Source organism: Haliotis asinina, chromosome 6 (assembly GCF_037392515.1).
Source record: "Haliotis asinina isolate JCU_RB_2024 chromosome 6, JCU_Hal_asi_v2, whole genome shotgun sequence".
Classification (NCBI taxonomy): domain Eukaryota; kingdom Metazoa; phylum Mollusca; class Gastropoda; order Lepetellida; family Haliotidae; genus Haliotis; species Haliotis asinina.
Window position 1 is genome coordinate 41396262 of NC_090285.1, and position 13690 is coordinate 41409951.

The 13690-nt window shown below is 38.4% G+C and overlaps 1 pseudogene; it reads right to left on the bottom strand.

Annotated features, from left to right (window-relative positions):
- LOC137287882 (E3 ubiquitin-protein ligase rnf213-alpha-like) overlaps positions 1–13690 on the bottom strand; it is a 140658-nt pseudogene that overhangs the window by 88571 nt on the left and 38397 nt on the right.

Sequence of the window (13690 nt, forward strand, 5' to 3'; positions counted from 1 at the left end):
TCAGATGTGTTGAACAATGCAAAACAAATACGACACTTTTCAAAACAATTTGACTTTCAATGCCAGACACATGAAATCTCTGGATCTTGTGGGCATACAGCAGATACTTTGCTGTTACAGTTCAGGGATAGATAAAGCAAATACTCAGTTTAAATTATCTAAAAATGAATGTAATGAAAATATGAATACCATTGGGGATAAGTTTACAATAATTCAGGAAGACACTGGTCTGATTCAGATTGCATTTGGAGACAGTCAGCTCTTTCAGTCGAATTTGTAGGATATCATTCATCATTTGGCCTTCAGATTCATCACAGACTTTAGATGATGTGAGAAGATCCAAGAATCTTTCAGTGTCATCAGCAATCAACTTCAGATGTGATATTGGGATATTTCCATCACACAGAGTTATTCCTACTTTCTCCAGGAGTGATACAGCTTTCTGAAGATTTCTTGTACAGATCACAGTCAGCAGTCTCTGTGACATTTCATCAGCCACTGAAGATAAATAGTTGGCTTGGTTATTCATTTCCATGAAACCTAAGATACTAAAATGATTTATTATCAACATTATTATGCTCTAAAGAATTAGTTCTGCGGCACTGTGGCTCACCCAGTACAGGATGTTAGCATAGACAGTCAGTCAATAATCAAAGCATGCTGTCCCCAATCACACTCAACCAATTCCTGCATAAATAAAAACTAACACTAATATTTACAGATCCTAAAAAACATGAGATGGTGTCATTACAAAAAGAAAAACACTGAAGTTCGTCTCTTTGTATAATATCTAGTCTACAAATATTTTTTTTTTAAATTTATTAAAATATCCAGGTGCCCCAATTTCTTTAACAGTCAGATGAAGTTTCAGCTGCATTGGTTCTGTTGTTTCTGAGAGGATGAATGCCAGACGAACACAACATGACATCACTTTACTTTACATGGTCATCCCTGATGAATGATAGCTAGCGCAAATATTTTGGTGTCAACTTGTTTGTCATTACACGATTGTAACAAGTGAAATATTATTACAAAATCTTTTGAAATAAAGATGAAGAGGTTTCCATGTCAAAACATGATGGAGACATCCCTCCTCATCCACATCTCTGGGCCAGTGATCTTCAAGTAATCTGGACATTAAGTATCCAAAGTTACATCCCAGTGGAGTAGATGCTGCTATCTTGTCATCAACCTGAAAAGTAGAATTGTACACATATTTTACAGCTTCATAAGTGAGAACAGTTTCGCAACATCTGATAAACAGCATTTCATATACAGTCAAACCCCGTTTACTCGGACACCACATATCCGGAAACCCTGCCTTCCATACGATTTTTATGTGAAACGAAACTTATGTTCATTAATTGTACTCGCTTAACCGGACCCCGCGCTTCTTGAACTGGATGTCAAATTTTCAAACCATTCCCATACATTTCCATTGAAAAATGATCCAGTTATCTGGATGGATAGATCTGTGCAACGTGCATTTGTATGTGTCACGTTTACCGCACAACTATGTGATTTCATTCGTAATCTATCGGAAGGCATTTGATGTGAATTGGTTAATTAGCCATCAAAACACTAGGGACGCGTGTCACTCAGGTTGTTCATTAGGATTTGGTGGGTGTGAGAACATCTCATCAGTAACAAAAACACATGTCAAGTAGGATTAAGGTAAACTACACTGTAATTGTACTGTATATAACAGTTATAAATCGACCCCTACTATCAGTCGCGATGCAGGTTCAAAATAGCCTGCCACATGATCTAAGTCATGTGATCCCGTCTGGAAGTTTACTTTCTGCAGACAGCATTAGTTCGACGCAATTCAATATGTTCTTAGTGCATTGAAAATTAAAAATAAAGAATATGCAATTGGCAAAATACAGACTTTTGTCATCGAACTTACCACCTGAAGCTCCACAAGCTACACGATTACGTCTGATACAACCTCACAAATGGTAACCTGCATTCCACCTTTGGTACACTTATATGTTATGATGATTCACTGATATTACTACTGACTGTTGATTTATTGATATACATGAAAATAGTTTGCTTTCACTTAATTTTCATGATTTGCTAGTTTGATCCAGTCAACCGGACATCTCGCTATCCGGACGATTTTTGAGTGAAACCAGAATGTCTGGATAAACAGGGTTTGACTGTAATGCTGGGTCTTCACCTGATGACACATCCACGCCAGATGAATCCTGATCCAACTTTGACCATCCATTTGTAATAAAGTATGCATAGGGTCAATCAGATGTCAGATTTCTAACACAATCTGGCAGCATTCTTGTACAACCTTAGTTGACAATATTTTTCCTCACAACAGAAAAATGCCACAAACACATGCATACGCGCATGGAGTACAGAAATGAAAGGATTGATATAATATTCACCCCAAAATATACATCTTCAATAGGCATTTATGAGCTGTAGAAATATGAATACCTGAAATGTTTATGGATAACAACCTTCTCATTGCTGAAAGTGACACTGAGCAATCTGCAATAATGACTTGAAATGGACATGCATTAAACGGCAATGGCTGTTTGCTATATGTCTATTTCTAGTAATAAAGTAGCATTTTTAAAAACCCAGAAAAAAAGTTTGTAGAAGGTATGAGTCCCAAGAACAAACCTGCAACTCCTTCAATTATCTGAATCACATTCCGTGAAAAAAAGTACTTCCAGCCATCAGATTCATCACAAAACAACCAACAGAAATTTTACATTCACATTTGACGGAACTCTGGAAACACCCTATAAAACAACAGTAGAGGCGATGGGTGAGAGGATAACAGCTTCACTATGCCTGGATTATGAACCTAACCAATATCACTGTGCCTGGATTATGAGCCTTACCAATATCACTGTGCCTGGATTATGAGCCTAACCAATATCACTGTGCCTGGATTATGAGCCTAACCAATATCAATGTGCCTGGATTATGAGCCTAACCAATATAACTGTGCCTGGATTATGAGCATAACCAATACCACTGTGCCTGGATTATGAGCCTAACCAACATCAATGTGCCCAGATGATGATTAACCCAACTGACTTGACTGTAGATGACAATTAGCCTAACCAGCATGAATATCCCAGGATGATCAGTCTAACCTGTATGATTGTGTCAGGATGATGAACCTAACCAGCATGACTGTGCCCAGACGGTGAGTATACTAGGCATCACCGTGCCAGGATGGTGAGCCTGACTAGCATGTCTGCCAGAATGATCAGTCTAACCAGCAAGACACTGCCAGTATGATCAACAAAACCAGCATGATTGTGAGGAGGCAATGAGCCTAACCCGAATGACAATGCCAAGATGATCAGCCTAACCACCATGACTGTGCTATGATGATCAGCCTAACCAGCTTGACTGTGCCAGCATGATCAACCTAACCAACATGACTGGCACGATGAACAGCCTATCCAATGTAACTGTCGTAGGATGATCAGCCTAACCAGCATGACTGAGCCTGGATGATCAGCCTAACCAGCATGACTGTGCCAGGATGATTAGCCTAACCAGCATGACTGTGCCAGGATGATCAGCCTAACCAGCATGACTGTGTCTGGATGATCAACATAACCTGCATGATTGTGCTGTTATTGAAACTGTAAATTTTATATTAAAAATTCTCATCTTACCTCACATTTCTATTTTCACATCCTTTGATTAGACATGATCTTTAGCTTCTTTTAACAATCCATCATGTGAGATACGCATTATAAATATAGAATTTATATTTAAATTTGTAAAACATCAATTTAACTTAGCCTATCTCACAGCATGCACGTATCACATGGTTGTACAATGGACAACAGATATCCAAGTATGTTGGTTGTAGCATAGCTCACATGGAGGCAGGCTTCCTCCTCCTGTCTCTTGACAGGTCAAAGGAGACCTATTATAAAGATGAAACTTTCCAGGAGGGTAGATTCCCCTAAACCGTTCCCCACAGACATCAAGAAAAAGTAATCCACACACTTGAAAGAAAGTTGTGTTTCAGATCATTTCCATTCCTAGGTCGTAACAACAGGAGAAAGTGCAAAACATGAGATGGAATAATTGTATAACAAAATCATGCTGATAATTACTGTAGAAAAGCTCACCATGATCAAACTTTCCAGTGATCTGAATGCTGCATTTGTCATTCTTTCTTGAAGGGAGGCATGGATTTGTGTTGTGTCACAAAACATGTGTACACTGTAGCATCGTTTTGGAGACATCTGGGGAGGCATGAACATGAGACCCGGTATGGACATTGGTGAAAAGGAAATGGAAAGGCCTTTTAAACATTTTAGATGAACATACTTTGGGTACAACACAAATTATTTCAGCCTACCACATTGGAAAATCTTAAAACTTTAATTTTATGGACTTGGTAATTTGTGTCATGATCTCTCATTTGTAAGGCTTGCTGTTGCTAGATGAATACTTTCATCAAACAGATGCTGCATTTCTGAATTTGCTGAATTTAGAAAGGTCACACATGCCATTTATGCATATAATGAAAAAAATCTTCTTTATTATAGGCAGAAGTCCATTGCCTGAAGTTGCCCTTGTTTGTTTAAAGCATTCATGTTATAACTACTGAGGAAAAGCAAAGTCTTATTAAAACCCATCACAGTCAACCAAATGCAAACTGTCAATTCTTTCCACTGTTTTGTCAAGGTTTTTTGCCAGCAAACCGAAGCCTCCTTAGAATACAATGTCTCATTACTTCTCATGAAAGTATGGTGTCAGGATGAATGGCTATTATGTCTGATCTGCAGAACTCATGTGCACACAGTAAATTATTTTCCTTAGGTACGGTAAATCAGATTTATATTGCTGTACAACACTTGTTCCAAACCAGTAAAACACTTGTTCCAAACCAGTAAAATCACAATTCTTCATTATGTTGTAAGAAATATCTTGTGCCAAACCTGAGAAGAATGACAGAAAATATCAACTGCAATGGTAGAAATTTCTGTTTAATATCTTTATGGACTAATAAGAGGCTGGTGCACATTTCTGTATTCTGATTGTGCAATGGTACATTAAGACAGACTGATGTAACATGTAATTGTCTGTTCTTAATGTGTGCAGCTGACAGCATTGTGATGTAAGAAACACTTACAGGCTCATGCAAAGCTTGGGCATGTGAATACAAGAAAAATGAAAGTGCAGTAACTGTTCATAAGTGATAATATTAAATGTTTTTGAAAAAATCACCTCTGAAAAAACATTTTCTACAGCATCAAGAAGGACAGTCTGCCACACTGTGTTCAGATGATCTGAGCCGAAGTCCAAGTGCATCAGTGTGTTGTACCCCTGCAAAATCATTTCTCAAGTAGCCAAACAAATACACTATTACAATTAAACATTATGAGAACCTTTAAAACTAGGTCACACTCTGCAGCTATTGTCTGTGTACTTTTGCCTACGAAGTTGCAACTCATATCACAAGTAGATCTAAGATGTTATCATTTGTGGGAAAAGTGAAGCAAAGATTCATTTAAAAGAATGTATGGTTTCATCTTACAATGTATCTCTACTTGACAATAATAGTGCTAAATCAAGTAAGCATAGATAATTAAGGAACCTTATAAGGCTGGAAACAGAAAAAATGCACAACATTTGTTACTCTGAGATGTGCATTTTCATGGGGGACCGTAATGACCATTAAAACTGTTCCACTGTAGTGGCATAAACTATGAATTAGACTTTGGGTCAGAAGAAATGAAGATATACCAGGACACCACTTTGAGTACTGAAGTACCACTTACCAAAATATATTTCCCACAGTCACTCACTGAAGATATCCGTTGCCTCATCCAGTCATGGAGTTGAAACCACAAGGGTGACAAATCAGTTTTGAGTTCTGTCTGATGACCACCATCTAGCTTTGCGTCATGTGAGCTGCATTCACAAACACTGGAGGCAAGGAGATTTGCTACAGCTTCCACTACTTCCATGTATTGGTTTTCATTTTCTAAGCACAGTTGTAGTAGATCTGTTGTAATCTTTAAACACATTTTCCTGTATGCTATGCAGTCTTCTTGTGAAACTCTGAAACACATCCATTTTAACAACTGCATATAATATACCCAATTATATAAGTAATAAATATAGTATTAGTTTTTGATTAAGAAAAGATTCAGTATAGAGGTTTCAATAAAGGGAAAAATGAATTTTTGACTGCCCTTCAAAGAAATTCACCTGAGTGCATCCAGTAGTTCTGAAGAAGTCAGTTATAAAATGAAATATCATACAGTTAAAACTTTTCACAGGTGTCATCAACATGGAGTTTTCAAAATCAAAATGATGAACCACAATCTGGCCGCCAATCTACTACAACGTCAGTCATGAGTATTCATTAAAGGGAAGGCTTTAGAAAAAAAAAAAAAAGTAACTGTAAATGAAAATAGCTCTGTGGGTTTTTTTTAACCTTGAACTGTGTTCTGGGCATCTCAGTTTTGTTCTCTCATCATTGAACTTCTTTGCAACCTTGTCCATACATCTGGCAATGTACTGTAAACAGTAAACACAAAGAGTGAACAAAAATGACAAATGCACTTCATGTACAAAAAACAGATATCCATGGCACTTTAGCTCACCTGAATATGACCTCAGCAGCATGTATAATTTTACAGGATGAATATTTTAAAGAGTCAAATATGCCTACTAATAGGATGAAATGAATTCAGACATGAGAAATGTAAGCACTGATCAAAAGTCAAACCAAAATTTGCCTGAAAAAATGGAACATGAATTCAGCCCCACTACACAGTTACATTTTCCTTACTGTTCAAAATGTCTATTTATGAAATTTTCATTCATGGACTGGTTATGTGCAGTGCTTCAAAATCAGGAACAAGAGTTCACATATTGCCAAGACTGAAACTTACTGATGGTTAAGGACAGATGGCTTTCTAAACCATTTTTGTTATTTGTTGAAAGCATTTATTATTTTCCTACATCTGTAATTGTGTATAATGTTGACTCCAGAGTTTATTTAAGTCTTACTAAATGGGGTTAAAGCAAGAGAACACTGCAAAATATGGGAAGATACCATTTTCTTTATGAGAGGCCTGTAATGATACTATTGTTGAAATCTGTCTAAATAGTTAGGAATAGTAATTCACTATAGTTGTTTTAGAAAAAAAAAACAACCAACAAATAAATGCAGCAAAATTCAAGGACTAGATTATTATTAGCCACTCATAAGGTAGCCCATAATTTGGATGATTAAGCATAATTGTTTCAAGTAACTCTGAGCTTCCAGTGATTGCATATCTTCAGATTCTATTTTTGTCATTTTTCATGTTCACAAATTGATAAAAACAGGCCTGAGAAACATTGAAAAAAACAAACTTACCAACATTTCACTTTTGTTTAAATAGATTTCACGGATGCAACAGAAGTAAAACAGAGTTCCACTGCAAACCTCTGGGGGCACTTTCTGTAGTTCCATGATGCCAAGTAAATCTTCATACTTTGCACTTGCCATGATTGTTCTTGGCAGTAAGTAGTCCACATCAAACAGGTACTCTAGGTCATTGATTATGTCTGTAATGGAACTGTAAACAAAAACAATAAATCCTGTAAATATGCATGCATGGTTGGAAGATATTTTTCTTTACACATCTGGATGCCGTTGTACAAAGGAATCTTAGCGCTAAGGTGGTCATAACTCCCACAACTTAACATAGAGTTAGGGTAGTATTAGTGCTAGTATGTTTTTGTACATCGGCACTTTGGCCTCATTCATTCAGCCCAAGTATCCAAACATACTGCAACACAAAATTTCAAGCCAGTCACAGAAGAAACTGAGTTTGTAGAATCTCTTTAGATTGTTAGGAAATTCAAGGACAGAGCAGTGTCGGGTATTACCGAACAGCTAAAACCACATCCCGCCTAAGTCCTCCTGTATGTCATCACCTGAAACAATAATTACTACACACAATGAACCTCTCAATGTGTATCATATTCACTAGTTAATCCTGTTTCAGGCAAACATGTGACACAATATAATTTTTAAGATTTTGCACTCTTGTCGGCTATACCGAACAGGTTATCTGAACCTTCTTAACATCTCACCAGATTGCCTGAAAAGTGTCATTAAAAAGTCCAAATCTAATACAGCTCCTGGGCCTGATGGCATTCGAAACTGGTTTTGGAAACTGTTTCCCTGCATCCAAACACCGATACTTCACTGCTTTAATTCTCTTGTGAACACAGGTGATGTTCCTCCATGGTTCTGCAAAGGTCGTACAGTACTCCTTCCCAAAAAAGGAGACTTGACTGATCCCAAAAATTTCTGCCCTATCACATGTTTGAATACTCAATACAAATTATTCACTGGGTGTTTGACTAACCTCATGTCATCTTACTGCTCTTCCTATGATATAATTTACTGAGAGCAGAAGTGAGAGAAAGGGATGTTGGGGTGCATGGATCAACTTCTTGAACAGAAAATGATTTTGGAAGAGGCTAAAACTTATCACCGCAACCTCTCCAGGGCTGACTTGCACAAAGAGATCTTAGTGCTACAATGATTGTAACTCCTATTCTTCAACATAGGCTTAAGACAGTCGTAGCGCTAAGATTGCTTTGTGCAAGTGGGCCCAGGTGCTGGATAGACTACAAAAAGGCATACGACTCTGTCCCACACGAATTGATTCTGAAGTCTCTTCAGTGTATTGACCTCCCTGAGTGACTACTTGATTTACTCAAGTCTTTAATGAGTTGCTGGTCGACTCAACTTGAGATGTACTTGCAAGGGCAGGTGCAGACTTTGGAATCTATTCCAATCAGACGGGGAATATTTCAGGAGGACTCCTTCAGTCCTTTGCTTTTTTGCCTGTCTTTAAATCCTTGGAGTTTTCTGCTCAATAGGGAGGAGGGATACCATCCCAGACCTCCTCAGCACGGATCCCCAAGACCGCTTGCTCATCTCCTCTACATGGATGACATCAAGCTCCTTGCCAAAGGAGAGACCAAGCTGAAAGAACAGGTTCTCCTTGTCGAGTCCTTTTCTAGTGATACTGGCATGACATTTGGACTTGACAAATGTAATACTCTTCATTTGAAATGTGGCAAGGTAACTAATGATGGATCGGTCAAGTTACAAGGGGGAGGGGTTATTGAGCATCTTGTGGAAGATCAGGCATACACCTATCTTGGAATGCAAGTTCGAGACAAGCTCCAGAATGCCTAGATTCAAGATAAACTTCAGGTCGAGTATAAATCTTGTTTAAAGAAAATCTGGAGATCAGAGCTAAATGCTCGAAAATAGGTCAAAGCCACCAATACTTTTGCCTTGTCAGTCCTCTCCTATTCCTTTGGAGTAGTTAATTGGACAAAACAAGACATCCAGGGTCTTGACCGCCTGACCAGAAGGATCATGTCTGATAACAGAACACACCACCCTCGTTCCTCTCTTAATCGTTTATATATGCCAATCAACTCTGGAGGTCTGGGTTTGATAAATGAGAAAGCTCTTCATAATAGAATTTTATTGTGTACTTTTGCACATATTTATTATAGGATGATCCTCAGGTGATGCACATCAAGACTCACGATGAAAGCAAGGAATTCCATAGCTATTTTAAACGTGCCAAGGTTGTTGGACACAATCTGCAATTTGAGGTTGATTTTGTTGATGGCGATGTACTGATGGACGGTACAGTGATGGGAGCAAACCAGTGTGTCCAGAGTCGGTCATTTGTGGATAAGCTGTCTGAGAAGCCATTGCATTGAGTGTATATGTGTGGAACAGAATAGCAATCCAACCGCCTGGATGAAGTTGGCTGGTCTCAAATGTGAAACTGAGGGCTTCCTTTTTGCTGCTCAGGACCAGTCACTACCCACTCACAATCACCAGAGTGTGATTCTTAATCAAAATGTGAACATGAAATGTCGTCTTTGCAATGAATTTTCAGAGACTGTCCAACACCTTGTCAGTGGATGTCCTTCCTTGACACAGACAACATATCTTAAGAGACATTTTTTTGCATGGCTAGCTGCTTTTACTATTGTCTCTGCCATGCCTGTGGCTTTGACCCAGAGGTCCATCCATGGTACGACCCTGAACATGTCCAGGGCATCCTGGAAAATGATGCTTTCAAACTTTATGGAATAGGCCAATATACAGCCTGAGACGAATTCCAGCTAACAAACCTGATCTTGTCCTATTTGATAAAGCCAATGAAATTATTTATGTCATTGAATTTTCTGTCCTGTTTGACAGCAATGTGACTGGCAAGATTCAGGAAAAGCATGATAAATATGCAGACCTCGCCTTTTAAATATCTCACTTGCATCCCAAGTACACTGTCGTCAGGCTCCCATTGTTCTCGATGCACTTGGTTTGGTACCTCCTGATCTCTTGGCGCACATTAGGAGAGTGCCCAGGTTCTCCAACAGGAGCACAGCCTGTCTGACAATCTGGGTAATGCAGAAGGCTGCAGTGTTTGGGAGCCTCAGTATTCTCCGGAAAGTTCTTGGTGGGTTCGACTAGGCAGTGTTTTCTGGGAGAAGTCCCATTGGCTGTCTGGGCGAGGACCCTGAGCTGATGATAAGCCTTACCGGCCTGACTGTGCCATGATCACCCAAACCCTCTCTGCTGCATTTATATTTTAATCTGTAAAACATTATAATAATACTTTATTACCCTGAAGGGAATTTGTTTTACATGTAACAGATAGAGCAACACAATGAAACACACATAATACTCAAACACAAAAAATTATAGGATTATGACAAGATATACATGAATTTTGGTTCCAGATATATGGCACTGCTAGGTAGCTAAATGTTAGTCTGTAGAGTCATTTAAAATGGCTATACTCAAAGGGATAAACAAACATTTTGCACATTTAGTTTTTAGTTTGGGCACTTGATATCTGCGGCCTGATGGCAGGACATATCTCATGGTGAGGACGTGTGTTGGATTGGCTGCCACTTTGCGAGGGAGAGAACCCTCTTGTGGTAGATGTAGTCTAGTCTGGGTACAGCAATCTTGCTGCTGATGTTCAGGATCTTGTGCAGCTTGTTCCTGTTTTTGACTAATAGGGAGCCATACCAGACTTGTATAGAGAATGTCTGGACACTTTGTATGAAGCACCTGTAGAATGAGATCATTATCCTTGTCTCCACTTGGAAAGATCTTAGCTTGTGCATAAGAAACATTCTCTGCTGGCATTTATTATACAAGGCATTGATGTTGGCATTCCAGTTGAGCTTATTGTCTAGGATAGTACCCAGATACTTGTACTCTGTTATGCTCTCAACTACTGTACTACTTATTGTCACGGGATGTAATGCCTCTTTCTTCATGCAAACGTCTATTGCCATCTCTTTAGTTTTGGATAAATTCAGCTTTAGGTAGTGTCTCTCACACCAGTCTGTGAAGTCTGATATTTCTGTTGGCTAGTAGTCCTCAGTATCAGTTATTAAAGCAACTTTAGGCATCATCACCAAATTTGACCAGGGAGCAGTCAGGTTGCTGAGAAGTGCAGTCATTCATGTAGGTGGTGAATAACACTGGGGACATCACACAACCGTGCAAGGCACCAGTGTTGGTAGTTAAGATAGATGAATGGACGTTATTCACTCGTACAAACTGCTGGCGTTGTGTTAGGAAGTCCGATATCCACAAGATGAGTTTGGAGTTGACGTTTGTGTAAATAAGTTTCTGGATCAGGAGGTGTGGTTGTATAGTGTTTAAGGCGGACGAGAACTCTGCGAATAGCACTCTAACATACGAGTTTGGTCGTTCGAGGTGCTTGTATACTCTGATTTATCTGAATTCGTAAGGACTTTGCCATTGGTAGAGAAATCTGAAAAGTTTCTTACGTAAAAAAACTGATCATACCCATCTAACTAAGTACACAGGAAATGCCTATATGTATTTCTTATGTAACAATGAAGTTCCGTTGGTATCCTCAAAACAGTTTCGGCCCATAAGTGTTTTCGACATAGGTTCCCATTTGGCATTTCTCCTGTCTGGAGTAAATACTTAATATTATATATTATAAGTGTTTTCAGACTGCATGCGACTCAGAGATTACATCTTCCTTGCTGTAACTCGCGTTTGATGGTATAAACCTACATGTGTTATTTGTCTTCATTCACTTGATATTCAGTTAATGAATTTATAACGGGTGTGATTAGTGGTAACACCACTAAAATTACTTGACATAGGTTCCCATTTGGCATTTGGACTAAATGCTCTACATTTTAAAGTAAGGTCTGTAGTGGCAAATGTATTGCATGTTATGTAGTATGTGCATGTAAGTAATGCAAGAGGGTTTAACAGCTGAGTTACAAAAACAAACATCGATCAAAGGATTAACCGATAACACACTGATTGATTAATTACTTCCACAGCAGGTTTGTCATAAAGGTAGTTTTTATGAGTGTAGATTTACGTAATCTATACTGAATACACCCTGTCGTAAAGTACGAGAGTGAAAACAACATCCTTCCTACAAAGAATTAACCCCCCACTGCTTTGATAGATTGATTGTTGCTCATTATTGTCTAACTAATGGTGGACATCATACAGTTAGTTACCAGGTGTGCTGTCCTGGGTGACCAGTGAGTTCATGTATACACCAGTGTGAAAAATTCTCAAAAGATTTGTCACTTTTTCTCATATTAGACTGTTGAAAGACAAAAGACATAGAGCCGAATTGTTTAGCAGCTGCAGATGAATGGGATATCGGTCTTTTATGTGGATATTGATGGATACATTCCTGAACAACAATTTAGTAGCCTGACATTGTTGCCATAACAATAGTCTGTCTTAAATTTAATATTTGCACTTTGTTTTATTTTATTTCTTGTAGCATTCAGCAGAATCTGCCTTACAGGAAACATGCACTAGGTCATGAATAGGGTGTGTGTGAAATATGATTCATGCTGGTAATCTACACAATGTTTAGATATTAAAATCATGTTAGATATTCACTGTAAGTGTGAGCAGACCGTGTTTCTTTTTTTTATCAACTTTCAAAATGCATACAAATGTGACAAGGAACTAATTAGGTTTATAAGACAAAATATAAAGATGTGCACTGACTTCGTTATTTTTCAGTCCTAACAGTTTTGTTTTTCTTATACCACTGGCAGATGAGTAAACGTCAAGGTTTTTCGTTTGTTTTCATAATGACGAAGTAAAATGACTTCATCTTTGTTGATCAGTCTACAAATAAACTATCAATTGCGCATATGGGTGGCACAGCAGAGATCACGAACCAGTCACGAATTCTGAGATATCATCTGGGTACTCACGGGAGAAAAACAATAACAAAAGAAACAATCAGTCCATGGAAATTGCTCCACATCAGTGCCCCTTTAACACATCTGTAAGCTCATCAACATCCTCACCGCTCTCTGTGTTTACGTCCCAGCTTGTGCAATCAAGACAGCCTTGTAGTTACTTGGAGGCTTTTGTATCCCACACCTTGATTGTTTTGCTTTCCACTTTACTGGTCAGATTTTGTCGGTAATATGGTATAAGATGTACCATATTGTGGTCCGAGCAGCCGAGTAGGGGCTTGTGTCTGGCTTTGTATGCATCTTTAAAATTATGGTAACACAAGTCTATGCTTTTGTTTATCCTCGTATAACACTTTACATACTGGTGGAAGTTTGGAAGCGTTGCCTTGAGCATACAGATTTT